Raw genomic sequence first — 18,028 nt, 5'->3', positions numbered from 1 at the left:
TTCATAAAGAGTTTTAAAATTGTAAAAAGTAAAGTCAATATATTGTAAATATTTGTGTGGGGGCGATGGATGAAGGGGGAGAATGTCAGGTATCATAAGGTTTACAAGTGTTGGGGGTGTATAAGGGGTATCTAATAAAAATGTGGGATTTTTTTTAAATTTGAAATATGTATTGAGAGGGGGATCCAACAAAAATATATTGGAAAGTATTTATTTATATCTAGTGAAATTAGGTGTATTCTTTAACATCCCATGATTTCATGTGCCAGATCATAGGTTCACAAGTGAAGACCCCATAATGGAGCTTAAGGGACTACCATGTCAAATATTATTTCATGTGCTACCCACATGCTTGAAATTATTCTAGGTATTGCTCTATATTGTTCCTAGGTAAAGAATTTGACCTATATGGGTCTAGCTTGACAAAGCCAATATTTGAAGTATTGCTACATTTAATTATTCATTGAATTTATTATGTTTTCCCACTACACAAACTTTATTATTATGATATACCACATTTGGTAATCATTAATAGTTTTAGATTATTAAAATAAATTTTAAATTAAGTTAAAATAGAGTTTAGAAAGGGTATAATTTCATACCTAAAAATGTGGCACCCTTAAACCCTAATAGCCTTAAACGTAATGTGGTAACCTATTATTAGTGTTTAAGGCTATAATGTGGTACCTAAGATTAGGTTTAACCATAAAAGTATTAATCCCTTTGCTAAAATAAATCTAAAATATTATAAATGCGGTGTCTAACATTATAATCCTATAAATTCAAAATATTATAAATGTGGTACCTAACATTATAATCCTCTAATCCTATAATGTGGTACTTAACATTGTTAATGTGGTCGTATCTAATCTAAATAAATTTTAGATTGATTTAAAATAGATTTTACAGGATTATAAACAATGATTGTGAGATTGATTGTCGTATTGAGACAATGTTTGTCACAATGTGATATTGGATACATTTTTGTACCATTCCAACATCACAGTATTAAATCCTAATATAAAACCCTAACATTATAAAACCCAATATAATAAACCCTAAGATTAATATTATAACCCCTAATTTGTTTGTCAAGTTGTTTGAGTTCTCCATAGATTACTTCACTCTTGACATGTGGCTTGAGAAACCGCAACGCAGAGGCATCTAAGCCGTCAAAATCACCTAGGGATTGCACCTGGCCTAGGCCACACCAGCCCTTTACATGGTTGGATTTTTGTCCATGGAGTTTCGAATCAGTGACCTTCACATCACAAAGTGACTTAACAATACCCCATCATTGTCTATTTTATGCCTTGTGCGCCTCACTATTATAAATTATAAACTCAATTTCAAGCCCTAATATTATAAGCCCAATATTAAAAACCGAATATTATAAATCTCAATATTAAACCCCAATTTTGAAATGTCACAATTCGAGGTTGAGTCAATTGCAATGTAATATAACATTGCGACAATGATTGTTAGATCAATTGTCACATTAAAACAATACTTGTCATAATGCGATGTTAAATAGATTTTTTATGTTGATAGACTACCTACTTCAACCTATGGAAATAGTAATGGTGAATTTTATTTTTTTATAAATGAATAAATAAAATTAATTTTTATTAAAATATTCTTCTTCGTATAAAAAGATCCACCAATGTTATTTCACTTAGGATTGTCATTTTGCACATTACATTGTAATAATATTTTTTAATTTTATTAGCACGACTGTTGTCATTCCAATCAGTTGTAGTTCATTTCCACTTCCACGGGAGTGTCGATTTCGATTGCATGGCTTAACAAGCGCGCCGATTACAATAAATGACAATAATGCACTCTTACCCCTTCATGGAAGCCCGTAACAAATGAATATAGTAATGAGTTATCTCACAACCACGAAATGAATCCATAACTTCGATTTCTCTTGCAAACCTATTTAAGTCTTCTTTCCAATATTTTTAGGTTCTTGGAAGAGGATTTGATTTGAGGAGGGTAATAGTTTAAGGCTAGGGTTTGTGCGGTGGAGCGCCAGTGGTACCGGTGCAAACCAGGTGTTAACTCCGATGAAGAATAACATTCTCGAAGCAAACACAGATGCATTGAGAGCTGTGGCGAATTCAGCTATCTAAGAAATCGTCAGCATGGTTAATGGCGAATAGATTCAGTCCTGAGTGTGAGCATGTGATCATATTTATTATAATAATAGGTTAAGCCAGTCCGTTTTATTAATATTAGGTTAAGGCAATATGTTTTGATAGATTTTTTTATTGCGATTTAACATAGGAATACTAATTTAGTCGGTGCGTGGAGGCATTTTACTGGTGGCTCACTCGATCATTTGGCTATTGAATTATTGGAGTGTTTGCTGGTGACTGGCGACATAGATATGGCCACAATGACGTGGAATGGAAGGTGGAGACAAATAGTTCTTTCAACTTCAAATAGGTTTACCAAATGGATATCTTATAAAAGATATAAAAAAATATCCTCTTTTTTCCTTTGTTGGTTGCTCAAAGCTTAATAAGTGGAATCGAATAATTGTTACTTCGTTCATTTTTGAAAGATTTTTTCAGTTCATTCGTAAAGATTTTTCAGTTCTTTTTCTATTTGAAATCTCTGTTCATCAAAATAGGCATACCAATTAGCGATCATGCATCTTATATGTTATGGTTCTGTCTGCGTCCTAACGGGTAAGCTTATACTCCACCATAAAAGAATCTAGCATTTCGTGATCACAAAACTTTTAAATGCAGACAATATTTAAAAAACACAAGTCCCCCGTAGCTTTCGTAGCAAAACATATACAAATCCACAAATCCCCGATAGCTTTCCTATGAAAAGTTGATGCAGTGCTCTTGACTTAATATTGTCCAGGTTAGTACTCCCGAACGTTCAAAGAGAGTCCTCAAAAAAATAAACACCAATAGAACTGTATTAACTCATCATACTCAGAGTCCCAAACAATCATTCATATGCACATCTCAGCCATCGAGGGAGTCAATAGCTTTATTGATAAAAATTGAGAAGGAAGAAAAACGTTTGATTCACATCCAAAACCAGAAAAATATCAAAATCACTTCATTAAAGTAAATAAGGGTGTATAATGCATCAAATGGAATAGGGTGTAAACAGTTATTCTAATGTATCCTGGGAAAAAATGGAAAATGGAATAGTTGTAGAAATGTAAGTATTTTGTTTTTATTATTGAAATAATGGAGTAATAAGGAATTCTAAATATTGCTATTGATTGTTACATAGATTACGTTGTTTTTTAAAGAGCAGGATGTGAATTTTAGGATGATGTTTTATAGACAAAGCATAAAGATATCGATGGTTTGTTATTGTTGATATTAGGTTTTGAGATTTAGATTAATTTTGTTTAGTAGTTGATATTATAGATTGATTTTAAAAATAATATTAAAAATTAAATATAGATATAGACAGTTAATTGGGGTTATTTTTGGTGGTTGGGTAGAATGGTTGTTAGTTTCTCTATCTAGTTTTGTACCACCCCTCCCTTGTGTACTACATTTTTGTAAATCTAAGATAAGTTAAAGCTAGGTGTGATATCCTCCCTTGTGTGTTAAATATTGTAAACCTCAGTTGAGGAAAGCTAGGTTTGATACCCTCCTTTGTGGGTTAAACTATTCAAAACCTAAGCTCATAAAAGCTAGATGATATGTAATATGAAAAGAAAATGTGTTTTTAAATAAATTAATAAAATAAATCACTTGAAGGGTGGAGTACCAAGAGAGAGGAGATGCTTGCCAAATCCCATGAGGAATGGGATAGAGATGAATCTTTCATGATAAGCTTCTAGATGTGATTCTAGATAACCTTGGATGGATTGGATATCCATGGGATGGATGGAAGACAAAGATCCATCCAACATAAAAGTTTTGCAGGAGATGAAGGCAAGTTTTTATGTGGAAAAGAATCGTGGGAGATAAAGATGAGCTTTTCAAAATAAGGCCTAGAAAAATGGAAAATTCCATAAAGTGAGACGCTGCTAATGGTAACTAAATCATGAAAGATGGTATTAAATACCTATTTCATCGATCAATTTAGGACAGTTGATCCTTGGCAAGATCTTCGGCTTGGGGGAATCAGAGGTGATTCATGGTTGGGTTGTGGTGTTCCTCCCTCCAAGTGAGGTTTTAGTTGGTGTCAGATGCGTGGGATGTTTGTATGATGATTCTTACTCTCTCTCTCTCTACTATAGTTTTATTTTGTCTATGAGAAGATTTAAGTTTCCTCGCCATGAATGAATGAATTGAATGAGATTCTTATGAGTAGATTACTGGTGTTTTCCTTCATTCTAATCTGAGTCACTTGCATGAAATATGTTTTATCTTAATCCTTATTTTGAAATTGTTAAATCATTCATGTCAGGGTTATCTTTATTATGGAGATAATGGTTTTTCATTATGCATGTTGCATTCTAGTGTGAAGTTAGCAGTAGAAGTGTATGAAGTGGGTGACAGTACTTGTACCCATGAGCTATCTGATTCATGATAGAAATTGCATGTGCCAACTATATGTAAGTAGATTACATGTGTTACTGACTTTTATGATAATGTATTATACCTGTGACTCCTTTTATATCCAAGAGCAGAGTTCATAGTGGTAGCATAAGACGTGGTTGTAAATACTAATGGTGTTTAAGAGGAGATCACATATGAATATGTGAGATAGCTATGAAATCTACATCTTACATTTAAATAAGAAATATAGTCTTCCTATAATGTTATGTGATAAATTAAATACTTATGCATGTTGAAAAATTGTAGAGTTAATGCTTAATGCTCTATAGTGTATGGCCAATGGTTCAAATTATTTGTGTTGCATGTCTAAGTTTGCCTCCTTTTAGGCTAGCCCATCTAGTTATGCATGTGAATGAAGGGTTGGTCAGTAACATACTGACTATGTGCAGAGGACTATGATCATGATACACGACCATACTAATTACAGTAAACTTGAATTAATGTCCATTAATTCTTGTGGGGATTAACCCAAGAGTTTCTTAGGACACATGCTATGATTAGTTTTAACGGTTGATCATATACAGTAGACATGTTAATGAATCTAAGGTTCCATATAATAGAACTAGTAAAATAATTACGGAGAAATTTGTACTATGGCCTAATAGTAATATGGCTGAGGTAGTTTTAGAAGATAAGATCTGCAAGGAGGGGTAAAGATTTAACTATGATTGAACCCAAAATTTTAAATTTATGGGTCCTAGAGGCTAAATTCTCAGGTAAGCTAAGGAGTTTCTTTTCAAGTTTCAAATTCCCACTAATAATATAATGAGCTATAATGCCTTAATAAATCTTGTTGTAATGACTTCATGTCTATGAATATTTTTATATTAGAAAGTGAAGAAATTGTTCTTCAAAGTATTGGTACAAATAATAAATTTGTGTGTTTATCTTTATATTAAATATCATAATATATACATACATTTAGTTCTTTTTAATGGTTGTGTATTGGGAAAAACTTAGGAGACTTCAAAAATATTTAAAGAAATATATGAGTTGCAGAAATCACAATTTTAGGGAACTTAAAATATAACCTTTTACCTTGTGATAATAGAAATATGCCTATTTTCATTGGAAGAAAAATCATTATGCAAACAATCCAGTGGATTCATTTCCATGTTTTTTCAACAAAAATGTCAATTTTCATTTTTAAAATAAAAATTCAGCCAAATTTTATAGTATATAATTATTTGATTTTGAAATAGCCAAAATTTTATAAAAACTATATAAAATCATTAGAAATTTGAATATTTTAACAAAAACATTGCCAAATATTTTACATTTTACATATCAAGAACTATTAAGATTCTACAAGGTCTCGATAACTTTCCATCCTTAAATCTTCTATGTTAATCATATACAATTAAAATAAGACATCACTTGTTTTTCATAATATTGATACAAATATTATTTTTATAGAGTTATTTAGTTTGGTATTACCAAGTTCATAGAAATAATCTATGGGGTTTTTCAAAGAACTTAATCCATTTATATATGTTTTGTTAGAATCACAATTTTGAGTTATGCAATATGTATAATCTGAATGTTTAGATTTTTCATGGAGTTGAATTCATTTATATATTAAAAACGCATTTTAAATAACAAAAAAATATTTTCTTATTTTCATTAAAAACCAAAACAAGCGATTTTAAAATAAATATTTAAATATTTTTTTTAGCTATAAATTCAAATTTAAAATTAAGTTAAAAAAAATTATTACTTTTTAATTAAAAAAACTGAGATAAAGTTTATTTTTTATTTTTTATATATATAAAGACATGAGATAAATGGATGAAGTTCTAAAGTAAAGTTAATATTTTATGTTACACTTTAGAAAGAGCTTTAATGGTTAGTATCATCATTTGTTAAGAGGATTTTTCGATTGTTAGTTGGTAGTAATGGATGAGCTCACCATCTTGCAAATAGGGGATGAAGGGAGACGTAGAAAAACCGGGACAGCAACGAAGTTCAACGAAAATGTTCACTCTAGGTTTCTTTTTCTTTTTCATCTTCAAGTTTTGTTTTATTTATATATTAAACTAGCAATTGTCCCAAAAGGTACAAAGAGAGGCCGATAGGATTATTAAATTGGAATTGTTGAATTTTTCTAGAAGAGTTAATTGGTTTGTGGAAAACCTTGTTTTCTTAGACTGGACCATTGTGCAATTACTTTTCTTTAGATGTTTTGTTTATATCTATATTACAAGGAACACATTGAATGTCTTATTTCATTTTAGAGTAAGTTAATTACCCAAAATCAAGAGGTTAAGTTAATTACCCAAAATCAAGAAACCTCTATAGATGGCCAAGAATATACAAAGAATACATCTCATTCATATGCAATACCAAATCCATCTTTTCTTTTCTCTGAATAGATTTTCAAAAGCATGAACACATGCCATTTCATATGCACAATAAACCCAAATTCTGAAATTTCAATGCTTGGATGCATCCCATTCATATGCTACAATAAACCCATATTTTCCTTAAATTTCAATCCATAAACACATCCATTCATGAGCCATAACAAAACCACAAAAAACAAAACCCCCTGACCTGTTAATACATTATCTACTCAGAGAGAGGTAAGGTGAAAGGACAGCACTGTCTACGGATCCTCCATGTCTCCGAAGGAGATGAGGAGTGTCCCGTGACCCATTAATGCATTATTCTTCTCAAGAGTGTGAGGTAAGACTAAAGAAAATCAAGAGTGCGATGATATGCATATTAAAAGGAGGATGGAACAATAATGATATTAGTTACAAAAGAAGTAACCATTTTATGAATTTTAACAAGAAAAACATATACCAATATGAACTCAATAATGTTTTTTGAGTGAATATGCTAGCACTACTGTGAGAATGATGGATTATGTGATTCTTAAATGACTTCATTACCTTAGGTTCATTAAATATTTAGTATATTCTTTTCAAATTGACATTAACATTGAACAATTAAATTGTGATTAATCTTACTAATAAATTCCCAATGTTATTACAATTTACATATATAAATAGAAAATATAAATAATAATTTTCATCTATAAAGGAGCCTAAGAGTGGAGGCAAACCAAAATGCATTATGGTGATGGTAGGATTCAAAAACATTATTTAAACTAAATGCAATGCCCTTTCTTAAACTAACGAGAATCAACAATGTTCATAACACATGAATGAATTCAAGTGGCCATTCATAGAAATAATATGTCTAAACTTGAACAATATTCATAACACAAATTCCAGTTTGGGATTCAAAAAGATAATGTGTCAAATTTCCTTTGAAAAGCTTTCATTAAGTGACAGAAAAAATCGTCTATATAAGTAATTAGTAATATGTATGAGCTGGGTGATGATTTTTCTATTCGAGTAATAGGATATTTATATATGTATGAGCTAGGTGATGATTTTTCTATTCTAGTATTAGGATATTTATATATGTATGAGATAGGTGATGATTTTTCTATTCTGGAAAGTTACACCCTATTTTATCATGGAATAAATAAAACCAAAATAAAATAAAAATGATTTTAACTAGATACTAAGAGAAACTATTATGTGATAAATAATTAACCAAGAAACTAAACATTCAAACATCGAAGTAAGTAAGAACATTAATAGTTATGAAAAATCTAACCTTTCTTTTAACATTTTATAATACGCATCCAAAAAAAATTGTTATGGGTTATTTTTAGAATCTAAATGTTTTATTTTGAAACGAATCGTATTACTTCTAATTGGTCCCTTTCCTTTGATTTTCCAAAGTCTTCAAGTGAAAGAACATCAACAATGGATAGTTGTTGCATGTGCAAAGGGTCATGCTTTTTCCCAATAGCAACTTAATGTATTCTAGTTTCCTAGTTTTTTAACTCAAATAATTAAGACTCTACATATAGGTTTTTCCTCAGGTTTATGATATTTGATCAACAAAGGGGATCACTGTGCATGTGCACGGATAGTCCATTCTGTGCAAAATGAAATCATTTGGAAAACTCTCATGAAATCTACTCAAAACTACAGCCTGCAGGAAATTGACACTATACGAATGCAGCGATTGTTATGACAGAACATAAAGTAAATTGGTTTCGGATTAGAAAGGATTGGAGATTTGTGCGTAAGATTTATTGGAGAAACAATGAGACTTGTAAATGTGATAATACACCAAAAACGAAACTTGGACATCTTAACTTCTTTCATCATATCTGTTATGCAAATGCTAAGACAAACTGCTAGAATATTTAGCAAAAATTACGATCAGCACAATAAAGATAAACATATATCTCAAATATGTCTCGATCTACTAATTATTTATACAATTCTTCCATTATCAATAAAAATTAAGAAAATTTGGTAATTTTTCAAGTTTTATCTACGTATAATTTTAAATATAATTTCGATAATCACTTCTCATCAGGTGAGGAAGACAAGCGGAGGCTCTGAAAGTATTTGCATGCAATTTCAATACCTCCTTCGCTTTCTTCTTTGTTTTGTTTGTGCAATTGAGTTTTTGAAGCGTACACAGTTTAGATAGAGCCCCACACTAAAGCATCTCCTGAAGAATGAACACATTTGAAGAATATGTGAAAAGTGACCAAAGGATTTGCACTACTTTCTTAGTGGCAGTTTCTAAAACCCTAATAATCTTCTTCGAGACTACAGCAATACCCATAGCGTGATCAGCCATGGCAGCCCTTCCTTTTGCATAGTCCACTAGCATGCCCAACAAATCTAAAATCCTTTCACACTTGGGCTTCTTAGGATCTGGAAGAAATTCGATCAGAGAAAATATAGCGCCTGCCTCAATTGCCAGCAATCTGTTATTTTAGGATTTCTTACATATTTCTATGAGGACAACCAAGGCGGCCACGGTTGCCTGATGAAAAACTTCACCCGTTATGAGTTCTAAGAGCCCTTGGAAAATATCAATCCTTTCCCTGGCAACAAATTCCCAATCAGATATCCAAACAGAAACCTTTTGCATTAAAACTGTTGCGTGAAGACAAGCTTCAGTGATTCCCTTCTACAAGATCAACACCATTGACCCAATGAACGTTGTCTCTGTCAGTGATTTTGCAGTTTCGTGGGTTATAGGAATCAGATGCAATATACCCAACGCTTCTTCACAAGCCCCAAAATTTTCATTCTCATTCTCTTCACAACAATAAGAATTGATCAGAGAGGCCAGAGCATGACTCGAACCAAATGCAGTGATGCACTAACGGTTTGCTAAACCCATAGATATTGAAAACCAAAAGCATACCTACTTCTATCCATAAAAAATTTCGAGAATTTCATTCCAATGGATCAAGAATTTCATCTCTATTGATTCTTCTGCTCAACATAACAGCAACAAAATAGAATCGCCAGGATAAACCATGCAAACACTCTTTAAAAAAAACATAAATTAAATTCAAAACAGAGAAAAACACAACGAAAATAAAACACTGTAAAATCCAAAATGCATGGCCATGCAACAAAGAAAATAAACTTGAACAAGAAACAAGGCAAGCCAATGCAATGCAGAGTATTGAAGAAAATGATGAGATGAAAGTGAGAACGCGCTATGTGAGATGCTTAATACTAATCAGTGCCAAAAGCTAGGGAAGAAGAACAATTCTTACCGAAAGCCAGGAAAGAAGAACAGCAACAACAACTGGCACGGAAAAGGCAGTAAAAATATATTCAAGAGTGACATAAAAGAATGGAAAAAAGCAATAAGGCAACTCACTGATATTTGGAAAAAGTAGTCACACTTCAAATCAATGGTTGAAAGTGTCTCACCTGATCGAACAGAGCAGAGTAAAAGTGTTGACAATTGTTGATGCATAGGAAATGCCTATTGGCCTAAATATATGTTTTCTTAACATTTTTTCTTAGAATAGGATGGGTATGAAGGTGAAAGTAAAGTGAAAAAATATATAGTATATTATTATATATTTTTTATTATTATATATATTTTTAATGTTTTTCTATCCTATAATATTATAATATTATAAAGTTAAAAAATTGCAAAAAAAATCAAAAAACATTTATCTTTTGGTTACTGAAAGGAAGGATATAGAAAAAGAGTAATATAAAATCAACTTAACAATTTCAAAGAAATTATGTATTTTTAATACAGTATTTTTATCAATGGAATTGAGAGATTATGTTTGGGACAATGTGAAGTATTTTATGATATGTATATGGATGGAGTTTGTTTAAATTTTTATAGTTTTGTGTTATTTTTAATTTAATTTTATATGTATATATTAATTAGAAGATTATGTAATAATAATAATAATTTAATTTTAAAATTATTATTAAGCTAGATATAGGATTGGTGTATAAAAATTTCTTGTTTGTTAGATAAAGGATACACTTCTATTTAAAGATATGTATATCTTTTACCTTTCTAAAATTAAATATATAATCTCTTAACCAAAAACACATACTTTTAACTAATTAATATTTATAAAATTAAAAATAAATTTAGTTTAAATATTAATATGATGAATGAAATCCTAATAAATTACACAATTCTCATGTATTTCATAACTATCATAATAAAAAAAGAGATATCATATTGTTCAAAGATCAAACATCCCTAGAAAATGGTCTCTCTCATCTTCACAGTATTGCCAAGCAAATGGCTTCTCCCTTTGCAGTGTATGACAACTTTCTCTTTAGAAAACTTAGCCCAAGACATGGCCCCTCCCACCTAAAATGTCTATAGGGGAACCCTACCTCCCTTGTCTCATTAGACCCATGCTATGTTGACAGGACTACTAGTACCCTTATGTTGTAGCTAAAATCATGCATGAATATTGAAACCATATCAATAAATTATGGCATAAAATATGTGAGGTAATTATCCACTTGGCATTATAGTGTGCAAAAGTATCAATAAGGAATTTAATTTATGGTCCAATCAAATGTTTGAAAAATAGATTTTTTAATAATATTGAAAAATTAATATTTAGCTTATGCAATAAATGTTTGGATGTTGTCACCACTTTTCTGAAAGTTTCACACACTAGCCAATTACCCACAATTAGTATAGATTATTATTGGTCTTGAAATAGATTCATCTTTAAAGTGTATAAAAGGTGTCTTCCTATATGAAATTTTATTCCAGTTTAGGGTTACGTCTATGCAATGTGTTTTTCTTTTATTTTATTCATATTTTCATTATTTACAATGTATTTTCAAGTTTACATTTTAGAAAATGTTAATGAAAGGGGATTTATTTCCAATTAAAGAAAAAAATTATAAGGATACATTATGTGAAAGAGGTGTGGCACATGGAATATGTTATTCAATGTATTTAAAGACAAAATTGAAGAATCACTAGGTTGAAGTGTTGGTGAAGACAAAACACATAGATCTAAGATGAGGAGGTGTTTGAGTGGGAGGGGTAACAAAATATTATTACAATATCAATAAATAATTGTTTTAATTTATATTTATAAATTTTGATGATATAACATTACTAGTTTTGCATGATCATGAACTACATTTATCACCAAGAATGTGCATAAAATGACATGTAGTTAAAAAATTAAACCAATAACCTTCAACCATTGACCACTTGCACCCTCACCATCATCATGTCCATCTTCAAAGTCAATATTTCTTCGCTTACTGGAAGAAAGATCTTGACTTTTTTTCTTTTGGGGCATGATCTGTCTCTCTGATGATAGCACAAAGAAAAAAATATATAATAATATTTTCTTCCATAATAAATTATCACACTTACAAATTGATACTTTTTAATTCAACCCCTAAAAACTCACCCTAGATTATATAAGTAGTTTTGATGGTATTTCCATACTCTATGACCGCATCCTCTCTGTTGTGCCACCCCGCAATAGTTACAAGAGCCAAAACATGGAATCTAAACAAAAAATTCCTAGAATCAGTTCAATTCGTGATTAGAAAACAAAGGAAAAAACAACAATGAATATTCTCACCATGAATGTCTCATGCAATGATGGAGACTCACTTGCAGGTAGAGTAATTGGTTGCACATCATGCTTAGAGGAAACATCTAGAGGCCCGAGAAATTGATAATTTTTTATTATTATATCATCCAATTTATATTTGCATCATTGGTACATTTGTATATTTTCTTCGTTAATAATTATTCAGCAATTTAACCTTCATGAATTCTAGTGTTCCTCCAATTTGTAGTAGAATGGTTTTCTTTTAGAAATATTTGAATTGTAAATGGCCAAAGGTTTGATTATAATCAAAGATTTTGAAAAAAAAAACAAACAAACAAAAAAAATTGAAAAACTATGGTTGTGGATAATAACCAATAGATATGTTTCCAAGGGAAACAAAAATTTTGACCAAAATTCTAGTGGCCAAAAACTAAAAATTAAAATTGAAGCTTTGGTACCAAATGTGAAAAACCAAACTAGTTCATAAATTGGATGTCCAAAATATTTATAATAATATAACAAAATACATCTGGAATAAAATAATATATTGAATAAAATGTATGAAATATGATGGAATGATGATATTAGAATGAGGTCCTCATATGAATATCTAGGTGAGTGTCTTTTCACTAAGAGACAATTTCCTTTCATAAAGATGTATCTTCATTTATTATTAGTTATTGTTATTATTTACAAGTTTTTATATTTTATATTTATGTATATATTATGTTTTATTACATAAAATTTATATATGGTTGTTGTTCAACAGGATTTGGGGCAAGGTGTGACCAAATACCATTCACCATCAGGTTTGATCTATTGGAGTATATATAAAATAAAATGTGTGAGAAGTGTAAGAAAAGTAATCTAAAACCTATCCATTTTCATGAAATTAACTCAAATTTGTTAAAAAGGAAGAAGAAAACCTTGTATAAAGCTTATTGGGGACTCACATTTTTATTGACGAAAATGATAGTGATTCACATGAGGAATTCTTGTCAATAACCATACATAAATTAATAATAATGAACCAAAGCTACAATTATCCAAAAATATTAATGAGCTAAAAAATGAATATAAACTCCAAAGAAGACATCTAAAAATCATTTTAGAACGATCTTGGAGATATAGATATTAGATACTTAACATTAACATTAACGGAAAAATGCAAAATTGGAAGTTTTCACCTTGAGGGAGGGATGGAGATGGCCTCTAAGCTCCTTATTTGGATGTTATATCCACTTTATGATGTTTCCATTGATTGTGGAATCATTGAGAAACATATCACCTTCCAAAATGGATAATAAGGGGGAAGTTTATGTAGAACAACCACTCAAAAATCATAATGAAATGGATTGAAGCATATCTATTGAATAATCTCTCGCTAAAAGCATGCAACATAACCTTCCTATCATTGAACTTGTGAAAATATATGGAAGCGGATTTTATTGATAGAGTTTCCTCTAGGAAGACATGGAACACATTAGGAGCACCTTATTGATTGATATCATATCATGTTCATTCATAAATGGTGTTTTAAAACTATTAAAGATAAAGTCAATTGTAATACCCCCGTAATTTTGTTTTATGAAATTCATGTTAAAGTGTGGATAAAAGGCTAAATAGGACAAGTGACATAATATGATGATGTAAGTTCATTTAATTAAACAAAAAGGAAAAAAAAATTATTGTTGTGTTGTAGCAGACCTCCATTTACATAATTAACAAAAAAAGCTATACTCCTTTTATATAATTTTTCTTCTCATTTTTTTTATATTTACTAAATCTCACCATTCCTTCCCTAGCTAGTTTTCATCTCAAGCCATTATTTCCACAGGTACCTAGTGGTGTACTTTGTTCCTGATGTATATATTGGCGAAGCAAATAAATTTTCTCTTCAGAAATTATGTATTACACTACCCCTTCAAGCATAATGTTATAAAGAAATGAGATCTACCAGTATGCCATGGCCTTATGATAATATTTCCACTTCCTAAGGTTAGGATCAATGACCTTGGTATCCATGGGTGATGTATACATGTTATTTTGAATTCTTTATGAGTTTAGGTGCATGGTGTGGTCTTTTCTATGTACTCCTTGTTATTTTAATTTAGTTGGGTGAGAGAGACTCGGTCGTAGTCGCACTAAGTTCGTTTGAATGTATTGTTAAATACTTTATATGTAAACCATATTATCTTGAGCACCTTCAACCCTTTATTAGCACTTAACATTTTTATTTAATCCAACCACCCAGCTACTAAAAACATTGGAGTACTGGTCCTTGGGTCTTACACCAAACGATTTGGTACCATATAGGCCAGGACCATGTTTTCACATGCCCAGTGGTACCCTTCCCTCATCTATGGTGGAGATTTCTTCATAGTCAATCCGATGGAAAAAATTAATCTTTCCCTCTTTACCCTAGTGGCAAGATGTGTCATATGTGTCATTCATGAAATTCCCATTTCTACTTATACATGTCGACTCTCTGCAACGCCACCATGAGAGGAGGAATGACCCTAACACCTGGTTCCCTTTCATGTTGTTGTGGCACTCACTAGGCATTTATGCCTCCACTCCACCTTGATACAGGCAAGCCTTTTCACCCTACCAAGTTTCAAATTCTTTTCTTTTTATATCTAGTTTATTTTGAGTCTAGGTACTCACAAGGGTTTCTACCTTGTCTGTATGAGGTAGGAAATTAGAGGAATCTTCTTTGTTGACTTCCATTCCACTACAATTGGCTAAACCCCGACTTCTTAGTTCTAATCTGGTAAGGTCTCTAATTTGTGTGGCATTGTTAAGGTTTGTATTCCCTATTTACTTGTTTCCTTTTTAGATATTTCTAAATTTTTGTTTCGATAGGCACATTCCAAGGTAACCTTCTGGGAGTAGAGTTTCTTCTTAGATTTTCTTAGCATGACAATGGCCCTTTGGTTTGTGTTATTTTAATTTTTTCATCGAATATATTGTATGCATTATGGTTGTTTTCTAGAGTTACAGAGTAGTAACAATTCGTTTTTTCACTTCACCTTGCAGGAACAAAAATATGGATTCAAGGGTTTCGACAAAAATGTTCTTACAACAAGTACGAACTCAATTCAAAGGTTTTTTTTCCTTTCTTCCTAAAATATCTACTCATTCGTGTTTAGCTGGTTATTTTCAATCAACATTATAACTAATTCTAGGGTTTTTCTTCTGCGTGTAATCTCATCACCTGTAGGATTCATAGTAATCTTCTACTTGCAACATTGGTTAAAATTTTGCTTACTTGGACTACCCACTTTTATTTTCTCCCACGTTAGATGTCTTGTATAGCCTCTTCTTCTTGAAGGAGTGGTTCATGTCATATGAGATAAAATGGGCTCCTATGTTTTCTTTTATTTGATGTAACTCTTTCTTTCCAAGGCCACTGTTGGTTTCTCCATTTTTCCTATTTGAGTTTCTTTTAGCTTGATTGGGCTTAGAAACTGGAGAAATGATTGATGTTGAGTGGGTTTTATTAATGAAATGTGTATATGTACTTGAGAGGGTTTTTACACCTTCAAATAAATAATTTGGCCCAGGTCCTTCATCTGGAAGGCGTGATTGACTTGTTTTCCTTACTCAAAATGTGTGCTCACATTTTACTTCCCTTACAATGATCATATGAACATAATTCATTAATTTTAGATGTTATGACTATTTATGCATATGTAAATATTATTATCTACAAATATTGCATCTCTTTCCAGCTCTATTTTAATGATAGTTACCATAATCGTTTGTGTATGAATTCTAGTAGATCCTAAATGAAATCTGTAAATCATGTTGACTATTGCTATTATGAAATTTATTATTTTAGTTATAGACATGTATGCACATAATGATTGTAAACTTTCATAGTCCCATTCAGTCAAATTGAATAAGAATAATACTCACTCTAGTTTCCAGAATTAGTCAAATGATTTATGTTGAAAATCTCCAGCTAGAAGGGTTATGTATCACTAAGTTTATTTTCTAGCAAGTTGTTATGTCTTTGTTATTTTCTCCTATGCAGATTTTATTCACATGCTCATTGGAGAGAGAGAAAATATTTAAATTCTTCCTTTTAGGAGACTACAAAAATTAGTGATGTATGATAGCAAAATTAATATGTTACGCTACTCACTATTATTGTATTTACCTTTTGGTTGCGTATATTGTTACTAGGTAGTCTTGAGAACACTCTGTTAAGAAATGAACATGTCCTGAAGTAATATCAGACCCTAATATTACTACAAAATTTCCTAATATTAATTCATTTCATCTCCTATGGGTTTACAGGGAGTTATTACCTACACCATAATTTATATTTATGATTCTTCTAAAAAGATGGGTATAACTCGTTCCATGTAAGGGAAATACTTAAACCCCTCAGATGTTTTTGTCTTTTCTAAATTCATAGATCCTTTGAAAAAATTCCAAAAATTTATATGTTACCATGCAGCCCAGTTTACTTTAGGTTATATTAAGCAAATGGACTATTTACAGATCACTTCAATTTTATTTAACCAACAGAAAATGGTAGACTCCGTGAAGTTCCAGAGAGAATCTTCAGCTCACCAGAGCCCCACCTTTCTTCCAATTTTCTCATGAAGGTATATGTATGGTCCATCATAACATTAGTTCTAGTTATATTATTTTATGACCACGTAGCTACTACAACTAATAGGTTCCCTTTTCTCAGCTACTACGCTTTCTATGGTTTTCATTCTATCCTTGTTCCTTTCCTAATAGCATAGGACTACTTATTCCTACTCGAATCGGTGCACTATTAAATTATGTGCCAAACAACCCTATACAAATTCAGTTTACTTTAAAATCTATCCTAATTTATATGAAGACAAGAAGATACAAATTTCTAATAGAATAATAAATCAAGTGTTATTATGTCGATCTCCTTCAATTATGTGTATTGAATACAGTCAAACTAATATAATGATACAATACTTTTCGTGCATATAAAAACTAGATCAAAAAATAGAGAAGAAAAAGAATAGATATCAACTCGATTTACTTTTGCTACCATTGTATCTCCGCTACTAAAATAGACTCACCATCCTTATAGAAATTGAGTTCATAAATGGATTTCTGAAACAAATCCAACCAAGCAAAACATAATTAGAAATAAATAATCTAACCGTAGATTCTGCTGGAAAACACTTGGGAAATTCACGTTCTCCACTGAACCATGAACTGCACCCTCAGTTCCCCCTGAGATGAGATCAATTTCCAAGAGAAAAATGAATCAAAAACCTCTTGTGATTCCAGAAAAGGTATTTTAAGCCTTTACTTCCCTAGCATATTTTTCCTTAGTGGCATCCCGCTTTTTAGGGTCTGCCAACCCACTAACCTAAGATTTTATTTCTTTTTCTCCTTTAAAGCCCGACTTTCTCTCCTGTGATGCTTTATTCCACCCTTTTCTCAATTTTTTTCTACAACCTAGTGATTTAATAGATTTTCTCTCACATCGTATTAAATCTAACTAATCAACTCCTAGGGATTTTTAGGGGATTTAAGGGAAGATCAGTTTGATTTC

Source organism: Pinus tabuliformis, chromosome 7 (genome assembly GCF_031772625.1).
Source record: "Pinus tabuliformis cultivar Carrire ecotype Pingquan chromosome 7, CPIR1, whole genome shotgun sequence".
Classification (NCBI taxonomy): domain Eukaryota; kingdom Viridiplantae; phylum Streptophyta; class Pinopsida; order Pinales; family Pinaceae; genus Pinus; species Pinus tabuliformis.
This window is presented reverse-complemented; position numbering follows the sequence as displayed.